Genomic DNA, 24,057 nt, shown 5'->3' with positions numbered 1-24,057 from the left:
TGCCTTCAGCTCAGGTCATCAGGTCATGATTCAAGGATGGGATGGAGCCCCACATCAGACTCCCTTCTCAGCTTCTCCCTCTCATCCCTCCACTCATGCTCTCTCTCAAATAAATAAATAATAAATAGTAAGCTTTTGGGGGAGAGTTATACAATTTGATGAGAGAATCAGAGAAAACACAAGCAGATGCCTGTAAATATAACAGATGAGACAAAACCCAGCTCTATTCCCTACAGAGTACCTTAGTAATAGATGTGTTACTCCTCTGTCAAGGTCACTAGTAACACATACCATTGGGTGTTCAGGAAATAAAAGTATTAGTATTTACTTTGTACATTTTCTCTTTTATCCTAAAAGTGGTAAACCATAGTTCCATAGTCCCTAATAAAATATGCAACACGACGACAGTTTTCTGAGAAGTAGCAATGTTCTTAAGTATCAGAATTGTTGCTTGAATTTGGCAAAGCAGTGAACATATTCCGCTTAGGAAGTAAATGGCTGGAACAGCATGTGTGGGATTCTGAGGCTAAACTTTGTGATTCCATGGATCCAAGCTAGGCTTGTCAATTTAGTTAACTCATTCAAGAAATATTTGGTTCCAACTACCACTCAATGCTAATCTAGATGTTGGGGATTTAAGAATGAGTAACAAAGAGGCCTTTCTCTCAATGACCTCACAATGGGGGTGTATGTGTAGAGGGGGTGAGGAGGTCTGGATGGAGAGCAAATAAGTAGGAAGTTGCACTAGTGGATGGCAATTGCTGTAATGATTTTTATTTTCTATTTGTGGATTTTGTAGTGGGGTACAGTTGGTTGGTAGCCTTATTGTTACTAAAATTTCTGGAGGAGGCGGATTGTAAGTGCTAGACCTATTGCTGGGTTCAGGTATTGAGGGTCAGAAAATTAAGGAACAAAATAGAGTTATGCTTACTGATGGAATTCTGATATTCTTAGGGCAGGGAGATTCTCAGCATGACTATAAGGTGGAAGAGAGTCTGTACCAGCCACTGTCTGTGCCTAGTGTGTTACCTTTCCACCTTACTATTATAGTAACCACTATGGCTGAATTCTGACAGCCTAAAAATTTTCTGTGGCAGTGTGGGCAGGCAGAATATACAAGAGAATTAATGCTCCCTTCCGTACCCCTTCGTTCCATCAGTAACTAGTGGGAGTAGGTGCAAAAATACCCCCGGTCCTTTATTTCTCCAGTGGGATAGCCTTCTGGCTTGATTCACAGAGTTCTACACAGTGACTAATTGATGGAAGCTTTTAGGTGATCCTAGACAGTTGGTAAGAGTAATTGTATTAACACTTCCTCTTTTTTTTTTTTAAGATTTTATTTGAGAGAGAGAGAGAGAGTGAGCGAGCATGAGTTGGGGAGTGGCAGAGGATAGGGAGAAGCAGACTCTTCACCGAGCAGGGAGCCCATATGGGGCTTGATCCTAGGATCCTGGGATCATGACCTGAGCCAAAGGCAGATGCTCAACAGACTGAGCCATCCAGTTCTGTATTAATGCTTCTGCATTCCCCAATATTACTTAACCAATCCAATTTTTCTTTCCCCTGCTGCTGGACCCAAACAGGATAAGGGAGTTCCACAGGTGAATATCCATAGATGAATATTCATGGTCTGAAAACTCTTGCTGAGCAAAGATCTTCAAATTTTTTATGCATAATTGATCAAGTTTTATGCCATGTAGCCTTGCCTTCTTGCTTATAAATATGGATATATCTGGAGTGGGCCACTCTTTGAGTTGGCCTAAATGAGGTGTTCATTCATTCAAAAAAAATACTTGCTGAGAATCTGCAATGTGCCAACTGCTATGCTAGGCATTTCGGGCATAACTCAAAATGAACAAGGTATATGTAAATTCATTCTTTATTAGACTTTGAAGGCAACACTTACAGAAATGGCAAGCAGGAAATGGTGGCAAAAGCTGGGAGGTACACAATGAATATATCACACAGAAATGCAGAAGCTGCAGAAGAGAGTTATGTCCATTTGGCAGTGGAAAGAGAAATGAAGTGAGACATAGAGGCAGAGAGGAAGAATGACAGTCATGGTAACATTAGGACTCTGGAACCAGCACGCCACATAGCTGCTGATGAGATGAGCTACCCACCAGGGTAACCTGGTGGCAAAAGTTGCGCTGGATTCTGAAGGATCACCCACTTCCCAAATTCCATTGGTCTCTGGAAGCTGGTGTTGTTGGAAGTCCTGCTTGTGGATATCTTTGGGGGCTAAGATCCTGGTTTCCTATTTCTCGTATGTTATTATCATCTTACAACACACCTTCATTAATTAAGGAAATGTTTGATGAATTAGTCTCATTTTAAAGCTAACAGAGAAATGTGAATATAGAATTACATTGTCACTTTTGACAAATAAGGAACCTGAGGCCCGGGGAAGCAAAGTGATTTTTCAGATGAGGGAAAAAACCTTGACTCCAAACTTACAACATTTTAGATCTGTTAAGAACAAACATTAGTAACCTCAGTTACCATAAGGAAACCTAGAAACAAAGAAATCCAGAGTTGCCAGCATCCTAAACTGGTCTACTATATAGTTTTCAAGCTTATTAGACTCCTCAAAATTCTGTTTGTGTCACTAAATCTGCACTAGTCCAATTCACATTTGTCAGTGTCATCCTCTAATCTTTCTGTTTATTCTTGGTTTTATTTTGCTCTATTCCACCTGTCCTTAAACAAATAGCATCAGTGACATCTAGGGACTTGCTAAAAATGTAAATTATAAGGTCCATCCCAAACCTACTGAATTAGAAGCTCGGGAGTTAGAGCTCCTTAATTTATTTTAATAAGCCCTCTGGGTGATTTTTAAAAAATATTTCATTTATTTGAGAGAGAAAGAGAGAGAGAGAGAGAGAGGAGAGAACCAGCAGGGTTAGGGGAGGGGCAGAGAAATGGAGAAGCAGGCTCCCTACTGAGCAGGGAACCCAATGTGAGGGAGAGGAAGCAGGGCTTGATCCCAGGACCCTGGGATCATGACCTGAGCCAAAGGCAGACACTTAACTAAGCCACCCAGGTGCCCCCCTTTGGATGAATCTGATGGCACACTAGTGTCTGAGAATTACTGCTTTCGGCTAAGAAAATGTCTGGATCCACCAGCAGCAAATATTTAAAGTGTTCCTACAGATTCCCTTGGAAAAGTTTTTAGAAAAAGAGACAATATAAATATATCCTTTTAAAAATTAATCTGTCTGATGCTTATTAGGCCTATTTTTGCTATTGTCTTTTTGGTGACTATGATGTGTGTTTGTATCTGAGTGTGTATTTCTGTTCTAGGTACATCCAATTCTATGATGGGCTGGTAAATTTTTAACAGCCAGCTTTCTGGAAAATGAAAAGGCAAGGTCTCATTTATGGATTTGCTAATTTCTGTGGTGTAAGTACTCCCACCATGGCAAATTTCAGGGTACGTACCAACATGACATCACTGGAAATCGAGCAGGGAGGAGATGAGCATAGTTGACTCTGGAAAGGCAGTATTGGCTCCACCTATAAATTCTGATCCTACACATTTAAGCAGAAAGCTCAGGACAGAGCTGGAATGACATGTTTGCTAAATGAATTCTAAGAGAGCAAACTAAGGATATAGACAATTATTTTATCTATTGGGTAAAGAAAAATTTAGTGTGATTGAAGACTTTAATTTGCATCTCATACCATTCTTTCTTGATTTTAATGACTTTCACAAAAGTAACAACAGAAAGAAAGCAAATTAAACATGTATTTATTTCAAATATATTCTTAAAATAGCTCTTTTTATTACCTACTGCAACAAATCAGGCTATTTAAATACAGGCCATTTTCAACATAGCACTTTATGGCAATAAAACACTTTGCAAATCAATTTTATTGTTCCTCTCTGCAACCTCAAAAGGTAATAGATATGAGTTCCCTATTTTTACAGATGAAGAAACTAGGGCACAAAGAGATCTTCAAACTTTCATATAGTATGTTAATAGAAAAACTGGGATTAGGGCTCAAGACTGGGAATTTCCCAGCCATAGTTTATTATGTTATATTTACTAAAATGTGAATAATTTAAAATGAGATTTTAATTGGCTTTGGTCTGCATGGGTGGCTATGATTTCTGTTGCTACAACTTACCAGACCTGAAGTTTATCCTGATGCTTGCCATGCTCCTCCTGCCATAGTCCCCACCAAAAAGGGCCTTGGAGGGCCAATTTTCCTACCATATATCTAACCCATCTATCCCCTAAAGCACAATTGCCTGGGTTGGAGGTAGACACCAGCCCAGGAGTGGCTAATCAATAGGTTGGCTTGGAGCTTAAACAAAATGAAACAACTATACTCCTTCTCTCCATAAGTTAGAATAATAAAGAATGGAAAATTTAGCATGGAAACTGAGAGTTCAAAGTTATAATATAAAGATATTCTACAAAAGCCATGGTGGGTTTTGAGTAAACTAAAGTTATGAGGGGAAAAATTACTGGTAGTTAAAAGATTTGGCTTAGAGAACAGATATGGTGAGCAGATAAAAAAGCAAGGATTTAGTTAAAGAAAAATAAAGAAATGTTCAGGCAAAAAAAAAAAAAATACACCATGAGAAATGGACCATGTAACATTTGGGAGAGGGGGTAGATGGAAAGAGCAGCCAGTTCAGGGCTGGTGACTGGCAGCTTTCCAACTTCTATCCATGTATATGTATAAGTTGTGCTGCATGGAAAAGGAACTCTGCATTAGTAACTTAGCCCAAAGGGGGTTTGTAGTCTTCACATAACAAGAAGTCTGGAGGCAGGCAGTTCAGAGCTGGAACAGTGGCTCCCCATCATGGTATAGGTGCCTCTAGCTTTCCTCTTCACCATCCTGGACAGGTAGCTTTCAGTCCCAGATTTGCCATCTCATGGCTTCCACTATCATCACATCATTTCCATGGCAGAGGAAGGAAATGATAAAGAGAAATATGTTTTCACAAGTAAATATCAGGAATTTAAAATCTGTTTTGTGGGATGCCTGGGTGACTCAGTGGTTGAGCATCTGCCTTCAGCTCAGGGCGTGATCCCAGAGTCCCAGAATCAAGTCCCACATTGGGGTCCCTGCTCCCTCTGCCTATGTCTCTGCCTCTCTCTCTTTCTCTCTCTCTCACATGAATAAATAAATAAAATCTTTAAAAATAAATAAAACCTGTTTTGTTTCACTGTCTTGAATAGTAACACGGATGCTTGGCAGCAAAAAGGGTAGGAAATTAAGCCTTTATTTCTTACTTTGTTTTCCTTCCTTCCTTCCTTCCTTCCTTCCTTCCTTCCTTCCTTCCTTCCTTCCTTCCTTCCTACATTGCTACCCAGGATAGAATTGGCGAGAATTGGGTAAACAACTAGCAGTGTGTGCCTCCACATCCTTATACCTAGACCCTAACATTTGAGTAACTTAAATTAGTCTTGATCAAAATTAAGGCCAGCACAGAGGTAAGAGGTGTTTGGTTGGCTAAGTGAAGGTATTTTGGCCACCAGCCATCAAAATTCCTCTGTCTCCCACTTTAAATGAATATAGTTGGCCTGTCCAGAAAAATGCTATCTCGATTTAAAGAACTTAGAAAAAAATCCCCAAAACACAGGTGTCTGGTTAGATCAGTTGGCAGAGCATACAACTCTTGATCTCGGTATTGTTCAAGCCACACACTGGGTATAGATTGCTTAAAAATAAAATCTTTAAAAAAAAAAGAAAAAACCTTCAAATATTAATTGCCAATAACAATATAGATTTGTTAACAAGTCATGTCAAACTAACTTCATGACTTAAATTTTTTTGAATTAGATTGAAAAGATAGGAAAATGCTGTACATATAGTGTCTTGCTTTTAGCAAGGCTTTTAATAAACTCTCTTGATGTCATTGCAAAAAAGATGAAGAAATTGAACTTTTTAAAAAAGATTTTACTTATTTATTCATGAGAGACACACAGTGAGAGGGACAGACACAGGCAGAGGAAGTAGCAGGCTCCATGCAGGAGCCTGAAGTGGGACTCCCGGGATCACATGCCCTGAGCCGAAGGCAGATGCTCAACCACTGAGCCACCCAGGCTTCCCAAGAAATTGAACTTGATGGTGGTAGAATGTCTGAATTTAAAGCTGGTTAAATATATTTATCTACCATGTTGACAAACATTAATGTTAACCTGACTAGAAGTCTTTAGAGGAACCAGTAGACTCTACCCTTGACTTTGTCCTGTTCACTATTTCCGGTAGTGGCTAGAGGAAGAGAGACAGTCACTGATCCAAAGTTGGAAGGATAGCTGTTGAGATGAGTGATGAAATAACAGAATGAACAGAATGGCCTTAGATTAAAAAGAGTCAATCACACAAATATAATGGAGGGAGGATCTGGGTTAATAGCAGTTTATGGGAGAAAAACTGGAAAGGACTACATGTCAACTGTGATGACACATGGCTGGCTTGACCCTCTCTCCCTTTATCTAACTCACTCAGCAAATCCACAATCCAGGTGAAATCCAACCCTTACTACCCTAAACTTTCACTTGTGCAGTGGAAGGTGGCTAGAAAAAAAATACAACTGCACTGGAAGTCTTCACTTCAAATTCATGACCAAATAGGCCCTTAATGCTGCCAGTCATAGAACTAAATAAACGCTGCTGAGTACACTTGGGTTTTTCTCTGTGTCACCCTGCTGAAGGACTATGTAACACATTCTCCTCTCTCCTCCAACTCTCAGAATCTCCCCCTTGTCCTCCTTCTTGGCTGATGCTCCTGCCTTCTACTGATGTGGGAAAACTGAAGCAGTCAGAAGAGAGCCTCCATAGACCTCTCACCACCGTGTCTACCCACCTTTCAGCATCTCCACCAACCTACTCCTGCTGGCAACAAAATTATCCCTGGCATGTGCCTCTATTTGTGCACCGGATCCCACCTATTCTTGCACTTAAGGTGGGAGGGTAAGTCCAGTCTCTAGTACGTCATCATGGCTGGAAGCAGAGGAAGTGAGACTTTTGTTCCCAGCACATCCTCTGAACCTCTGTTGCCTGGATCATCACTGATCTCCAGGTGGTTACATCTGATTCCCAGTCCTCAGTCTACTTGCCTATTGGCAGCATTTGGTACATTTGGTTGCTGTCTCCCACTTAAGGCATTCTGTTCCTCTGGCTTTCAGAACAGCACATTGCCTTACCTTCTCTATTGCACAGATTGTTCCCTCTCAGCTCTTTTGTGGTTTTCTCTTTCCTCCCTCAACCTCTGAATATTCAAGTGCCCCAGGACTCAGTCATTGGATTCACTCTTCACTCAGCCCACACTCATTCCTGCCTCTTCTCATCCTGCTCATGCCCAAATATATGTCTGCTGCCAAGACTTTCTCCCCAGCTCGAGATATCCACACTCAAATTCTGCTCTACACTTCCAATCTTAGCTTTAGTTAACAGCTAAAGCTCCTCATACTCCAAGGTAAATTCTTGTTTTTTGTCTTTAAGCTTGCCTCACCTGTAGCCTTCTTCAGCTTATTGGTAGCTGCAACACCCTTCTGAGTGTTCAGGCTGAGAACTTGGCAGTATTGACTCCTCTCCTTTTCTCACACCTCACAACTCATCAGAAAATCCACTTGACTGCACCTTTAAAGTAGACCCACAGTCTACTCACTTTTTATCTCCTCCATTGCTGCCACCCTGGTCTAAGCTGTCATCCCCTTTCTCTTCCATATGGCAATAATCTAACATGGTTTCTCCTCAGCCTGAGGGGAGAGAATCTAAATCTTTTCTCAAATCAGAATCCAGAATGATCTATTCAAAATACAGCAAAACATTGACTCTGTTCCCAACCTTGTGGGGGCTCTAGATTTCCCTCAAATAAAACACTCTCCTGCCACCCAAGGAGTCTAACCAATCTGCCCCTGTTACCTCTAGGATATCCTCTCTTACTGCCTCCCTCACTCACTGTGTTCTAGCCACAATGACCTCCTTTTGTTCTAGAACATGCCATGTAGGTCCCACCCTAAAATCTGTGCACCACAGAGTCTGCTGGAACACTCTTTTTCCTGATATGTCTACTCAAAGTTAACTCCCTTGCTTCAAGTCTCTGCTCAAATGTCATCTTCTCAAAGAAGTCTACCCTTCCCTTTAAATCACCCTTTCCTCCAAATGTTCACAGTAGAAACATAACACATAGTTGTTGAGTGAAAGGTAAATAATTGGCTATTAAGAAGCACAAACTTTTGGCTATATTAGTAGAATCATAATTTCCAAAGGAAGGAAGGTGTAGTTTCACTTTGCTCTGGAGTAATGGTAAGAGTTAAAACTCTTGAGCAATTAACCATGGGCTTATATACACTATTATACCACATATACACAGCAATATCATAAGGTAGTACTCTGCTTTGTCAGTGAAGAAAATGGGACACAGAAAGGTTGAATGAATTTTGCCACTCATACAGCTAAGAAATGGCAGAATAAGGATTCAAACTCAGAAAATTGATTCCTGAACACATATTCTTAGCCGCTCACTAGAGGTGATGGGTATCTAGAACAATGTGACTGGATTTTAGAAACCATGTCTTATGATAGAAGGCTGAAGGAATTGGCATTTTCCTTAAGAGAACACTTATAGGAGCATGACAATTTTTCCAGTGTGTGAAGGGATGAGGTAGAAGAACAATTTTTTTTTATATTGCTGCAGAAGAGGAACTAGAACTTGCAATAGAGACAACACAGAGAACCAGATTTTAGCCTAATTTCAAGAAAGACCTTTCTAACAATCAGAGTTGTACAAAATTGGTAGTAAAGTGACTACTTCTCTATCATATAAATTTATGCAGACATTGGATGCCCACCTTGGGCATACAGTTCTTCAGATGGAATTTTATTTTATTTTATTTTATTTTATTTTATTTTATTTTATTTTATTTTATTTTATTTTTTATTTTTTTATTTATAAATTTATTTTTTATTGGTGTTCAATTTTCCAACAGATAGAATAACACCCAGTGCTCATCCCATCAAGTGCCCCCCTCAGTGCCAGTCACCCAGTCACCCCCACCCCCCACCCACCTCCCCTTCCACCACCTCTAGTTCCTTTCCCAGAGTTAGGAGTCTCTCGTGTTCTGTCTCCCTTTCTGATATTTCTCACTCATTTTTTTCTCCTTTCCCCTTTATTCCCTTTCACTATTTTTTATATTCCCCAAATGAATGAGACCATATAATGTTTGTCATTCTCCGATTGACTTATTTTACTCAGCATAAAACTCTCCAGTTCCATCCACGTGAAAGCAAATGGTGGGTATTTGTCGTTTCTAATGGCTGAGTAATATTTCTTTGTATACATAGACCACATCTTCTTTATCCATTCATCTTTCGATGGACACCGAGGCTCCTTCCACAGTTTGGCTATTGTGGACATTGCTGCTAGAAACATCGGGGTGCAGGTGTCCCGGCATTTCATTGCATTCAGATGGAATTTTAGACTTGTCTTTGCAATTTGCAGATTCTGTGATTCACCTGTCCTTTACCTTGTGGCTTTTTCTGATGCCCAGGGCAGTGCAAGGTAGTGACTGATGTGGGACCAGAACTCCTTCATTAGTGTGGGAAAGAGAAGCAATTTATTCATTCACATCCACCTACATTCCACAGGCAGCCTAAAGTTGAGGGAAGGGGTCATTTCTATTTCCTTTTTTTTTTTAATATTTTATTTATTTATTCATGAGACACACACACACACACACATGCACACACAGAAGCAGAGACGTAGGCAGAAGGAGAAGCAGGCTCTATGCAGGGAGCCCAACGTGGGACTCAATCCCAGGCCTCCAGGATCACAACCTGGGCTGAAGGCAGCGCTAAACTGCTGAGCCACCCGGGCTGCCCCATTTTTATTTCCTAAATGTAAAATTTCTTCCTTCCTTCCTTCTTTTTTTTTTCTTCTCTTCCTTTCTTCCTCCCTTCCTTCCTTAACTTCTCCTTCTATCTCCCCTCCATTATTCTCCTCTTCCTCTTTCCCTCTCCCCACCCTTCTCATCTTCCTCTTAAAATAAATGATGTGAGGACCTTTCCTCTAGCACTAAAGTTATTTTGAGCCCTTGGTGAATTCACTCATCAATGTTAATATTTGGAACTTGGTTTATGGTGGGTTGTGACTTAAATGACTTGTCCTGAGAAAGAAGATCTCTACATTATTTTTCCAGGGAAAAGAAAGTTTTGTGGTTTCCCTGAGGGAGGCAGATTTGTTGATCTGTCATCCCTGTTGATTAGGATGGTGATCTCTTTTGACACTGCTTATCTGACACCTGTTCTTTCCTATACACATAATACCACAAAGCACCATCTTTGTGAGATGGTTCCAAGAATTACTAATGCATTTTCACATTTGTAAAATACTAACATAAGAACAAAAAGTTAAACTTTTTTGTTAAAAAGTAAAACAAGAGCAAGTTTAATTCTGCAGAGTTTCAAGGGCAATCAGAGCACATAGCCATCTGTATCTGTGTACATTTCTGCTAGATATTTCCACCTACTAATTTTATATTCTTCTACATGGTCATCTATGAATGACATTCGTCTTTGCCTTTAATCAGTTTCTTATACAATCTTTTAAAATATATTGCTCACTTAGAATGACACTTCAATTACTTGACTTGACTTGTTTTTCCTGTGTGTGTGTCCTTTGAATGACATCCTAAATCTTAATTCTTTCCTACTTTCATTCAGTAAGTAACTGAAGAATCAGCATTACACTATTTGGGGGGATTGTTTGTAGAATAAGAAAATACATTCACCAGATGTCCCCACTCCACTTTAATCTTCTCCCTGTCATGTAAGGGAGGGATTAGAACTCTACACTAGGGAGTTCTCACAAATAAATTGATTCTCATGATGCCATTACTAGAATTGACAACAGATATCATCAAACCACCTTAGCAATGTATATTTTGTATATTTTTAGAGAAGATGGAGTTGTTGATGTGCCAGCTGTCACAGTTTCATTTTATTTTCTCTACTCCCACATTTGATCTGTAGGAATTCTACCCACACTCAGATGAAATGATACTTTATCCTATTAATAAGTGTGTTTTTTGGGGTCTCTTCTAATTCTTCACACCAATCCCTTACGGGTCTTGTAGGGCTAATTTTCAAATTTTAGAAGCTGAAAGGAAGTTATTGGAATAGATTTTAGCCAGCTTTTGAAATAGGCTCTGTTGGCTTCTCATCAACTTTAATTTTATGATACTATGAGCATGATCACTGATCGACTAAATATTTTTTAAGAGTCTGCTTGTTGGACTCTCAAAGTCACATATTTCTATGGTTCCTGGTAATAATTCAAACCAACATTAGAACCCAGAGTGCCTGATAGGAAAACAAGACAATTTCATTGATGAAATATAATGTTAGGAAAACAACCTCATTTGGGAGTTAGGTATTAATTTCTATTCACACTCTCACAAAAGGTTCAGATGAAGCCAGGGAAAGAAGCACAAATAATTCTTTTTTGTAAAATATGTTTTTTCCATGTGTGAAATAAAGATTGTTATTGCCTGTTTATTGAAAGTGCTTTGGGGGGATCCCTGGGTGGCGCAGCGGTTTGGCGCCTGCCTTTGGCCCAGGGCGCGATCCTGGAGACCCGGGATCGAATCCCACGTCGGGCTCCCGGTGCATGGAGCCTGCTTCTCCCTCTGCCTGTGTCTCTGCCTCTCTCTCTCTCTCTCTCTCTCACTGTGTGCCTATCATAAATTAAAAAAAAAAAAATCAACCATGTTAAAACATACTCTTAAAAAAAAAAAAAAAAAAAAGAAAGTGCTTTGGGTCTGCCTCATGGTAGTTCCCCTGGGAACATCTGTCATCCAAATCCAGAACTCAGAAAACTGAGATACAACATTAAAGAAAATATTGGCTGTGTTCTGAGTGGAAGAATCTGGTATGGCTCTCTACTACAAACGTACCCATCAGACAATTGTTGAGACCATGATTCCTCTCTCCTACACATCACCTCTTCTCTCCCCTCTCCCCCAGGTGGCTCTACCCTCAAGTCCTACTGACTCCAAATCAATTTCTTGAATGCATGGCCTTTGCTGCTTTCCACTTCTGAACCTTGGTCCAGGTCATCTTCCCTGCAGCCTGGCTTCCTGCAATGGCTTGAAACTGGTCTGTCTCTCTCTAATCCTTGCTCCATACAAATCTGATGGTGACACTCGCATGCTTAAATCCCCTAGGTGTTTGGACTTCAGGGTAAAGTCCAAATTCCTTAATTTGCTTTAAAAACCCCATTTATACCTGATCACTGCCCATTCTCCAGCATCACCACTATACACTCTCCTTCTGCTTGTGTTCTTTACTTTTGTAAACTCATTTCTCATTCTCACAGACCATTCTGCCTTCACTTTTCACCTGCTGAATTAAACACTGCTTTATCACGGAGGTGGGCCCTCTGGTTAGATGCCTTACTATATTGTTTTTCTTAAATGTTTGTCTTATCTACTAGACTATAAGCTGCTTTTTCCACCCATTTTATTTATTTATTTGACAGAGAGAGAGAGAGAGAGGGAGAGAGAGAGAGAGAGAGCCCGCACATAAGCAGAGGGAGCGGCAGACAGTGGTAGAGGAAGAAGCAGGCTCTCCGTTGAGCAGAGAGCCTGACTTGGGGCTCCATCCCAGACCATGACCTGAGCCAAGGCAGATGCTTAACCGACTGAGCCACCCAGGTGCGCCAAGACTATAAGCTTCTTGAGGACTAAGGCCGTGTTTGTCTTTTTAGCTCTTACCTACTACCTGCCACCCAACCCAAGCTCCTGATGCATCAGAGGTGTTCGACAAATATTGTTAACCAATGACATAAGTGATTAGCCCACTGCCTGGCATATAGTAAGCATTTGATGATTAGCAGTTTTGGCATCCATATCTATATCTATATCTGTATCAATTCACATATATACACATAAGTGGCATGGTCAATATTAAAAAAAAGTCTTGCTATATATAATAATGGACTTCTTATAAGCACTCTGATAGAAAGGATACCGTCTATTTATTTATTAAAATTATTGAAAGTGTGGAAATTGGCTCTCCACACAAACTGGAAAATAATCTTATAAATAAACATGTTCCAGTGCTACTGAGACTTACATGTGAATGAGCTTTCTGTGCAGTAGAAGTAGTAGAAAAATACATGTGCACTGAAATTTTAGTGGCTCGTATTATTTGAACATACACGGAGGTTATGATGGGCAAATGTTTAAGTTATTACTGTTTAACATGGATGTGTGGTACTGAGTGCGCCCATTGTAGCTGGGCACAGTGTATAATTTAAAAGCAGATGTGATTTCTTGCCAGGTGGAGTTACGTGTTCTGATTTAAGGAGGGATAGAACAGGTTTAGGTTTTGTTAGACCTATGCTTCACTACAAAGCTCTTCCTGGCTCCTTGGCATGCTAGAACTTCATGGCATGACAGGTGAGGGTGGTGGTGAGGTGAGAGATGAGGAGGAGTGGGAAGTGAGGCAGTCATGGAGAAGGATTAACATTCAGCAGCTGGCTTCCAGTCGCTACTTCCTCTCCAAAGGAAACAGTGGTATGCATGAGGCAAAACAAATTAGGGAGTTAGAAAAATCACAGCCTGTGACATTTGCGTCAGTTTCCATGATTGAAATGTTGAGAACTGAAAAGTGACTTTCCTCACCAATTTCTCATTGATAAGCTGTTTCAGGAATTGCTAAGCTACATGGAGTCAATAAACGTAATTGCTTTCCTTTATTGCTTTCTGATCTCAGTGTCAGCAGAACAAAAAGCACATGTTCAAGAAGCTCTGTAAGTCTACAGTATGTTTTCTCTAAGGCATACCTACCTACTTTTAACCTTTCAGATATAGAAATATATATTTTCTTTCTTAAAAATTAGAATTAGAAGGGCCTCTAAAGATTAATGTATGTCCAAATTGGATAAATCTCATTATTCAGTCATTCTCTTGAACTCAATCAAAATCTGCTATTGGGCACCACCTTTAAAGATTTCACTCTCAAGAAGAGCATAGGAACTGTGCCCTGCTAAGTATCTGACCCCACAACTCTGTGTCATATTAGTTTTGTGTTAGTAGGTGTGATATATCTTGCTTTAGTCCACCTATTGGCTCTTATTGTTCTCTGGTATTTTAATTGTTCCAATGGTATAGAATCCTTATTATATATCCTCAGCATGCGTGGCTTGAGCATTGTTTTTTTTTTTAAGATTTTATTTATTTATTCATGAGAGACAAACAGAGAGAGGCAGAGACATAGGCAGAGGGAGAAGCAGGCTCCTTGAGGGGATCCTGATGCGGGACTCAATCTTAGGACCCTAGGATCACGACCTGATCTCAAGGCAGATGTTCAGCCACTGAGCCACCCAGGTGCCCCTTGAGCATTGTTTTTTTTTTTTTTCCCCTTGAGCATTGTTAAGAGATATAAAAAGGATGTCCTTTCAGGAATCCATTTATGTATGATCAGAATCAGCAAAGTTAGCATACACAATACCTAACCTGATGACCATTTCCCCTCCCTGCTTTTGCCAGTTCCTAAGTAAGACATATAGTACTAGGAAGTATAGTAGGTCTCTTATTTTCTGATTTCTTCATTAAAAGGGTTTGGACGATTAACCATTTGCAAAGCTATTTAAAACACACACAGGAGCACCTGGGTGGCTCAGAAGGTTAAGTGCTGATTTTCTCGGGTCATGATCTTAGGTCATGAGATACAGTCCCATGTGGCGCCCAGCCTAGAGTCTGCTTAAGATTTTCTCTCTCCCTCTCCTTCTGCCACCTGTCCCTACCCGCATGCTTTCTCTCAAAAAAATAAAAATAAAAAGTAACACAAACACACACAGCAGCAGCAGCAGCAGCAGAAGCAGCATCTGTTTGCAAAAAGGGTAGTCATGGAAGAAAGAAAACATTCCAAAATGTGTGAATGACTTCCTCACTGTACCTCAGAAGTGACCCAGGTGAAACTTCAGATTGCCATGTTCAATGGCATGCATGTTGGTTCACAGCTGGAGCCAATTTGATTTTCCAAGCTGATTTGTCATTTTTTGATGCCTTATGAATTTAGGTAAGCCCACTCTTTGATTTTAGGCACAAGGTTTGAGATTATCTAAAATATCTTTCTATAGTACTTCCAAAGAGATAGTGTAATTTTTTTTATACATCTCATAATCATTTTCTCCTATTAGTGAACTGATGAAAAGATAGATTTATTTTAAAATGTAATTTAAAAATTGAACCAGGGACACCTGGGTGGTTCAGTTGGTTAAGCATCTGCCTTCGGCTCAGGTTATGATCTCAGGGTCCTGGGATCAAGCCCATATGCGGTTGGCTCCCTGCTCAGGGAGGAGCCTGCTTCTCCTTCTTCCTCTGCCCCTCCTCCACTCATGCTTTCTCTGTCAAAAAAATTAAAATATTAGAAAAAATGAACCAAAATCCACTAAGGCTTTGTATCTTTTAAAAATATATTAGATGTTAAAATAATAGAATGTTAATATGCACATTCTACAAAAGCACTTTCTTTCCTACTATAGAAAGAAAAAGGGACACCTGGATGGCTCAGTGGTTGAGCGCTTGCCTTTAGCCCAAGGCATGATCCTGGGATCATGTCCCAGGATCAAGTTCCACATCAGGCTCCCCTGCATGGAGCCTGCTTCTCTCTCTGCCTATGTCTCTGCCTCTCTCTCTCTCTGTGTCTCTCATGAATAAATAAAATCTTTTAAAAAAAGAAAAGAAAGAAAGAAAGAAAGAAAGAAAGAAAGAAAGAAAGAAAGAAAGAGCCTACACTCATGAAATTGCAATTGTATGTATGTAATTGTACATATTCACTTTTTATTTATGAGGAAATAGACTTGAATTACTGATACGATGTTTGTATAAATTATAACTGCGAACATCTCTCACCTTTTATAATTTTCTTTTGGGGGGGTTACTTGAAAAATAAAATCCACACCCAATGATTTGAATAAAAAAAAATTCCTAAGAATATGTGTAATGGCTGTTCACAGTCTTTCACAGCTGTTATTTTATTTTATTTAAATATCACAATTTTAAAAAGACCCCATCATCCTGGGACATATGATGCATGCAAGCATAGTGTATAGCTGTTCTAGAGAGTCAAGGCAAATCCCACTTTTATGGCTTTAGTTTTTAAATCCCAGGAAGACTTTGCAGAAAGAGACTGACAAGAGGGACAGGTGGATATTGGCTTCAACTTGGTGACAAGTTTTCAACCTCAGCTGCATTCTTACAACAGGAGAGTGAAGAGCAGCTGGCAGCCTGGGAGCCACTGTTCTACAGATGGAATTCTTGTGGCAGAGAGAAGAATGTCCTATCTGGCTCCCCATGCTTTGTGAATGAAGAGCACAACTTAGGAGATTGAAGCTACTGTTAGATCTGAACGGTGGCACTTTACTCTCCCTTCTTCCACTTTCATCTTTTGTGTTACAGTCCCAGTGATTTATGTTTAGAAAGGAATATAATTTCCCAATGTATTGTTAGTCATCAATTTCTCTGAACTCAGGACATTCTTTTAAAGACCCATGCCTCAGATTTGTGAGGTTTGGGGCAAGAATACAGAAAAAAAATCCACAGATCATCTATATAAATATCTATAAGGGATAGATCAAGTTAACCAACTGTTAAGTAGGAGATGTTCTTTCTCTTAACCTGGGCTTTTCTAGCAGAGCATGGAGGTGTGAAGGGAGCCAATCTCCTTTTCCTTCTGTCACTGGCTCCGCCCCACACAGCAAGGGGCTTCATGTGCACGCGTGGACACTCCAACTCACATATCCAGGCTCCATCCACACACCCTTTCTGACAGCTGCCCGTTGGTCATCCTGAGGCTTAGAAACTCAGGAAGCAGGTTGAGAGGATAATGTGGACAAGGAACTCTGTGGTCCTAGAGTTCCAAAAGTGGTCCAGAAGAGAAAGCTCAGGCTCTGAGTGGGTACATCCCCTTCTCTTGCAACATAGAGAAGAGTAGGGCTGGAAGAGGGCCAATGTGGGGCCCTCGACAGCAAGGGGCTCAAGACAAGGGACCTTTTACCTGGGTCTAAGGACAATACTTTCTTTGAAACCTCTAAGTATATAACACTATTCCTGCTATGGCTAGATAGGGAGGAAGACTTTGTGTTTAACTTCTAAGTTCTCCATTTAATTAAGAATGGTTAAACCCAGTAATTATTACCTGGTGTTTATGACCCATTGGCCTTCAAACTGGGAATAATTTCAGTATGGCAAAGTAAACTTTTTACTGCTGCACATAAAATATAAGACCCAGTGGTTCAACATGGAGATCATTCTTCCCCTGCATGTCTGTAGGCTTTGGAAGGGTGGCTGCAAATGTGGAATGACCTCCTTCTAGTTAGCTATATTTGACAGGACTTTGGTCTGAAAGGTAAAAGGCAACCATTATTCCGATCCTATAAATAAGGGAACTTGGAAAACCTTTCACTTTATGGTTACTTCACATATACAATGAACTAGGAAAGGAGCCAGTACAGATGTAAGAGTTCTACCTGTACTGAGAAATCAGTGATATACAGGTTGAGATAGAACACAGAACCAAAAAGGTCTGCATAATGTTGCCTCTTGGTACATCTCAGAAATGTGCAGAGAAAGAAGTGCAGAGGAAGGAATCCCCATTTGCATTGTTCACAGACTTACCCATAAATTAGTGGCATGATGTAGGCAAAAAAACCCACATAGTGTTAGTAGGAAAGCTAATGTTACATAGATTTTTACTTTGAGGTCCAAGGGGACCCAGCCAAGTGGAAAAATAGCTGAGTTATGGTGGAAACCAGTCACCTTGTTAAAACGGAACAACCAGGTGTTTAGGAAAAGAATGGTATGAGAGGCTGGTTTCTTTCCTGCTGAACACAACGGTTCACTGTGAACACAGAGAGAAAGAATCTTTGTTACAAGCACAGAGGAAGATAAAAATTTGTGTATTTGGATGTTTTTTAAAAACTAACTTCACAAGTCTATTTTAGGTTTCATGATACAGTCAAGGAGAGCTACATTTTGAGCTATAATTACGCTATATTCCCTGTAACAGCTTTAGTTGGAGTATTTGTTTCAGGATGCAGCCTAGAGCAGTTTCCACTGGGATAAATGTGTGTGTAGGTGTAGGATATATTCACTTTTCCTATGTGATTTTTTTTCCCTAAAGAAAGAAACGAATGGATACAGATCGTTCTCATTCCAAAATAAAAATCTTTGATGAATGTTATGACCATGGACGAGAGGTTTAGAGTAAAAGATTATAGATCTTGGCTTTAAAAAAATAGGTTTAATACACATGAATAACATGGGTTTAAACTGCACAGGTCCACTTATATGTGGATTTTTTTCTGATAAATACAGAGCAATATTGTAAATGTATTTTCCTTAAGTTTTAAAAAGATTTTATGTATTTATTTCAGAGAGAGAGAGAGAGAGAGAGGGAACACAAGCAGGGGGAGAAGCAGAGGAAGAGGGAGAAGCAGACTCCCCACTGAGCAGGGAATCCAACGCTGGGCTCAATCCCAGGACCCCAGGATCATGACCTGAGTCCAAGGCAGACACTTAGCTGACTGAGCCACCCAGGCGCCCCATATTTTCCTTATTAAAAAATTTTTTTTCTTTTCTCTAGCTTACTTTCTTGCAAGAAATAATGTCTAATGCATACAATGTACGGCATACGTGTTAATGACTATGCTATCAATAAGGCTCTTGGTCAACGGTGGGCTATCAGTAGTTAAGTTTTGGGGGAGTCAAAAGTCATATGGTTTTTCTAACATGCAAGGGATCGGTGTCCCTAGTTCCCATGTTGTTCAAGGTTCAACTGTTTTACCAAAAATACTACTAATAAAATCTTCTCTGAAAACAAAAAGAATATTTACTTTATAAATATGAAACAAATATTCTTGAGTGGCTCTCTGTTGCTTTGAGGATAAAAACCCTGCATGCATCTGGTCCTTCCCTGCCTATCCTGCCTCTTTCCCCAAATGTCTCCCCTTGCTCTGCCCTAACCATATTGGCTTTCTTCTTGTTTCTTCAACACCATGTTCCTTTCTTTCTCATCCACTATGTCTGATTTTCTTACTTCTCTTGGCTAACCCTTTCTTCTCAAGTTTTTTAAAAAAGATTTATTTATTTATTTGAGAGAGAGAGAGAGAGAGTGAGAGACAGCAACCATGAGCAGGGCGGGGGAGTGGCAGAGGGAGAAGCAGACTCCCCGCTGAGCAGAGAGCCTGATGTGGGGCTGGATCCTAGGACTCCAGGATAATGACCTGAGCAGAAGACAGATGCTTAATAGACTGAGCCCCCCAGGCACCTCCTTCTTCTCAATTTAAGTGCTATTTTCCCAGGGACCTTTCTGCACATTACCAGACTTGATGAGTTCTTTTTATCTACCACTTCCATTAAGCCTTCTTCCTTTCCTTCTGTACAGAAAGAAAAATTAATATAATAGGAGGATCCTGACCTTTTCCCTGTCAACTGCTAAAGAGTGTGCTAGTATTTTTATTTCAGTTTCCCACCTTCAAAGAGGATGTTGGGATACTGTGGGGGAACATGGAAGTGGGAAAGAAACTGGAGAAATGGGAAATGGAAAATAAGGAGAAATGAGGGAACCCGATGTGGCTTCAGGCTAGGGGATGAGATGTTCTGTGGCTCATAGGAGAGAGGCAAGTAAGAGAGGAGAGGGAATTTGTGGAAGTGTTGCTAAGCATTGGTATTTCCTCCCCATTATGACACTGGAATTACCTGATAGTTCCCAAACCGCTTTCTTGGCGATAATGCTTAGATTGGATCACATGTGTCTTGGTGTGAACAACACTACTTAAGGTATGTCATGTTTACATTGTACAGTTGTTTGTGTGATTGTTTTTGCTTTTCTTCCCCTGCTCCCAAGACCATGAGGGGAGGGCTCATTCTTGTGTTGTTCATAGCTAACTCCCATAAATTAGTGGCATGATGTAGGCAAAAGACCCCAGAGTGTAGGACAGGGTCTGGCCCACTGGAAACACTCAACAAGTGATAACTGAATGGATGAATCAACAAATGAATTCCTTTCCATTCTGTTTTAGATTTCTAATCTCTAAATATCACCCTTGGCCACTGTAGAAAACAGTATGGAGTTTCCTCAAAAAGTTAAAAATAGAACTACCCTATGACCCAGCAATCGTACTAGTTGGTCTTTACCTCAAAACACAAAAACACTAATATAAAGAGATACATGCACCTTTATGTTTATAGCAGTATTATCTACAATAGCCAAATTATGGAAGCAGCCCAAGTGTCCATTGACTGATGAAAGGATAAAGATGTGGTACACACACACACACGCACGCACACACACACACACAATGGAATATTGAATAAAAAAATAAAAAAATGAAACCTTGTCATTTGTAACAACATGGATGGAGCTAGACAGTATATTGCCAAGTGAAATAAGTCAGAGAAAGACAAATATCATATGCTTTTACTAAAATGAAGAATTTGAGAAATAAAACAAATGAGAAAGATAAAAAAAACAACAAAAAAAGAGAGAGAGAGAGAGAGAGAGAGAGAGAGCCAGACAAACCAGGAAAGAGACTCTTAACTATAGAGAACAAACTGATAGTTATGGGGGTGAGGGTGGGGGTGGGAGTGGGGGATGGGTGAAATAGGGGATGGGGATGTCATGACTTGACACTTCTTATTAAGAAGGGTACATTTATAAATAAATAGATAAATATCACCCTTGGCCTCAGTGACAAAATTATGCTGTCTTCAGCCAAAGTTTTCTAGAAGAAGGCATCCTGAGCTGGTTTGCAAATACCTATAAATAGAAACTTCTAAAATAAGTTATTTTTGTTTTCCTTACCACATTCCTACAGTATTAAGAGGTGCAGGGATTGAACATTCAAATGATTCTTATAGTTGAAATGGAACTCATAAAATACTTACATTCTTTTCAAAGTGTATTAAAATATGTCCTGAAATATTCATATCTTGGGATACACATTAGCTAAGAGCACTGAAGAGAAAGATAAAGCCAGGTAGTATATATGATGGCTGACACTTGCTGAGAACTTACTGCAGGCCTAGCAGTGCATTACTTTTTATACACTGACTATATCATTTAAACACATAAACAGTATTTTGAGGTAGATATTAGGTCCTGATTTTACTGTTAGGGAAATGGAAGCTTTGTGGCTTATCTGGGACTCCCAAGTTCAAACCTAGGTCTGCTGATGCTAAAGCTAATGCTAGTGTGCAACACTTATTTATTCTTTTTATTTTGAGGAATAAGCTACCTAATTTATTAAGAGTTTATTTAACTTATAACTATAACCATAAGATTGAGTTCATAGTCTTGCTCTACCTTCTTTTTTCCAGAGATCACCACCACTTTTCTGCCTCCAGTCCGCACTGTCAATTCTGGGACTTTTCTACTGTTTACTATATTGCTAGGTAAAGACAATGTATAATTAATATACTTCAAAAGATGTCTTGGGCACCCGAGTGGCTCAGTAGGTTAAGCATATGCATTTGGCTCAGGTCATGATCTTGGGGTCCTGGGATTGAGCCTTGAGTCAGGCTCCATGCCCGGTGGGGAGTCTGCTTTTCCTTCTCCCTCTGACTTTCCCCCCTACTTGTGCACTTTCTCTCAAATAAATATAAATATATAGATAAATAACATTTAAAAAAATGTCTTCATTTTGGTTGAGTAACTTGACAGAAGTTTAAAACAACACAGTTGTTTAAAACAACTTCCTGATAGAAGTTAAAAAGAACATTGGTTCTCCCTTCAGTCTACCAGCTACTGCTCTAGATCAATCACCTGTTTATCTTTATTTTCGCTAAAATTTCATTTTGGCTTTTGCATTTTCACCCTCTGTTTTATTAGCCTTTTGTATATATTCAGATCATCTAGAAAATTTTCTCCCCATGGAAAAGATCACCTCAACTTCCTCCTGAAAACTCATAGAACAAAATGCATAAATCTAAGGCAGCCATAAATGGATCGTAGGAAAAAAATGTTTTATTGTTTTATGCACACACAGAGAATCAGTTCCATTATTCGTGGTAGTCATGTTCTATAAAGTCACCACAAAAAAGGAATTATTGAACCTAGGGGAAACATACAGTTAGGTTCCTGTGACCTCTGATCACATCTTCACCAACCAATCAATACATAACTTTGTTTTATTTATTTGTGTTTCTGTTTAAAGGTGATTTATTTGATATGTAGTTGATTCATTAACATTGAACTCATGGCCAACCTCACTGTAATTCATGCCTGAATAACGCTTACCTAAAACATGTATTTTCTCTGTAAGGTACATAACAGCCTGCTTGCACTTAGGAACTCTAGACAGCATTTCATCCTCATGCTTTGAGGCCATTTTAAACAGTAAAATCACCAACAAAAAGCACAAAAATATGTGAAAATCTAAGTAGACTGAGAAAAGGACACTTTTGAGAGACAAAATGTGGTATGAAAGCCAAAACATGAAAGCAGAGTTTCACTTTGTTTGACTCAGCAGGGAACATGTGTGTCAAGCAAGTCAAAATTTCCTCCACTCTACTTGTCTGTGTCTGTGTAAGGCTGTCAGTATTGATTTTGAGATTGCAAATGAATTTTAGTGAGCAGGCAAATTTGTAAATATGGAATCTACAAATAATGAGGATTGATTATATAGATATTTACTACTAGTTAATATTTGTTGATCACTTGTTAATGCCAGTAATTATTTTAAGCTTTTATTTTATTTTTTAAAGATTTTATTTATTTATTCAGAGAGAGAGAGAGGCAGAGACATAGGCAGAGGGAGAAGCAGGCTCCATGCAGGGAGCCTGATGTGAGACTCGATCCCGGGTCCCCAGGATCATGCCCTGGCCTGAAGGCAGCGCTAAACCACTGAACCACCCAGGCTGCCGTATTTTAAGCTTTTAAAGCCAACTCACTTAGTTCTCATAAAAGCTCTCCTAGGTAGGTATTAATATTTTCTCTATTATACATATTATAAAAAGAAATGAGCTTTTCTAATCCACAGCTGGTATCAGAGAGGGAATGGACCCAGGCTGAGTGGTTCCAGAGCCCACAAATTTATCCACAATGTTGTGCTTCTTCCTTTTGGGAAAAGTTACCTAAACAATAATATTTAAAAAAATTAAAAAGAGGATATTTTTATCAAGGAATCTTTGTTCATTTAATTAGCAAGATGTTTATTGTGTATCTACTGTGTGTAAGTCCTGTGAAGATTTAGCAGGAAAGAAAGGCATGGTCTTTGCCCTCACACAATTTATAACTTAGCTTATAATTAGATCATATTAGATCATATAATATAAACTCTATAGTTTAGGATTAGTGGCTATATCCTCATCTAAAAAACAGATTTTGAGTTATATTTCCAAGGCTAAAGAGAATTGCACCTGGGAAGCAATTAGAAAGCTTCCACATATATTAAAACATTTTTTAAACTGCAAAGAGATTTATAACAATAACAGCATATTACTAAAGAGTCAGATTATAGCAGCTTCTCTTTGATATTGAATCTATTGTCTAATGATCTTTAGTCTTCTATGGCAGTGCTTTTTTTGCTCGTTAAAGTCTAGGGTTTTCATTTTTTTTCCTTCCTTCCTTCCTTCCTTCCTTCCTTCCTTCCTTCCTTCCTTTTTTTGAGAGAGAGCCCACATGGGAGTGGGAGATGGGGGATGGGCAGAGGGAGAGGGAGAAAGAATCAGTCCTAAGCAGGCCCCATGACCAATGGTGGAGCTGGACTCAGGGCTATCTCACAATGCCAAGATCCTGATCTGAGCTGAAATCAAGCTGAATGTTTAACCAATTGAACCACCCAGGCCCCCCTCATTTGGTTTCTTTAGCCAATATCCTAGCCAAAAGATGAATTTATGATCATCTTTTTTTTTAAAGATTTTATTTATTTATTTGAGAGAGAGAGAGAGAGAGAGAGATACAGAGAAAGAGAGAGAGAGAGAGCATGAAAGTTGGTGGGGGGAAAAAGGAGAAGCATACTCCTTGCTGAGCTTGATCCTGGGACTCTGGGCTCATGATCTGAGGCAAAGGCAGATGCCCAACCCAC

The 24,057-nt window shown here is 39.6% G+C and overlaps 2 long non-coding RNA genes across 2 annotated transcripts in view; one reads left to right on the top strand and one right to left on the bottom strand.

Annotated features, from left to right (window-relative positions):
- Positions 1-704: 704 nt before the first annotated feature.
- The window catches only part of LOC144303857 (uncharacterized), a 25,670-nt gene continuing 2,317 nt past the window's right edge, over positions 705-24,057 (top strand). Inside the window, exons 1-5 of the long non-coding RNA XR_013370857.1 lie at positions 705-763; positions 1,584-1,601; positions 3,304-3,433; positions 6,713-6,932; positions 21,350-21,424. This is a non-coding gene — a long non-coding RNA (uncharacterized LOC144303857). The remainder of the gene's footprint in view (positions 764-1,583; positions 1,602-3,303; positions 3,434-6,712; positions 6,933-21,349; positions 21,425-24,057) is intronic.
- The window catches only part of LOC144303856 (uncharacterized), a 23,322-nt gene continuing 14,430 nt past the window's right edge, over positions 15,166-24,057 (bottom strand). Inside the window, exon 3 of the long non-coding RNA XR_013370856.1 lies at positions 15,166-15,375. This is a non-coding gene — a long non-coding RNA (uncharacterized LOC144303856). The remainder of the gene's footprint in view (positions 15,376-24,057) is intronic.

This window comes from Canis aureus, chromosome 33 (genome assembly GCF_053574225.1).
Source record: "Canis aureus isolate CA01 chromosome 33, VMU_Caureus_v.1.0, whole genome shotgun sequence".
NCBI lineage: Eukaryota > Metazoa > Chordata > Mammalia > Carnivora > Canidae > Canis > Canis aureus.
Note: the sequence above shows the minus strand (reverse complement) of the source record. Positions and strands in the feature narration are given on the sequence as shown.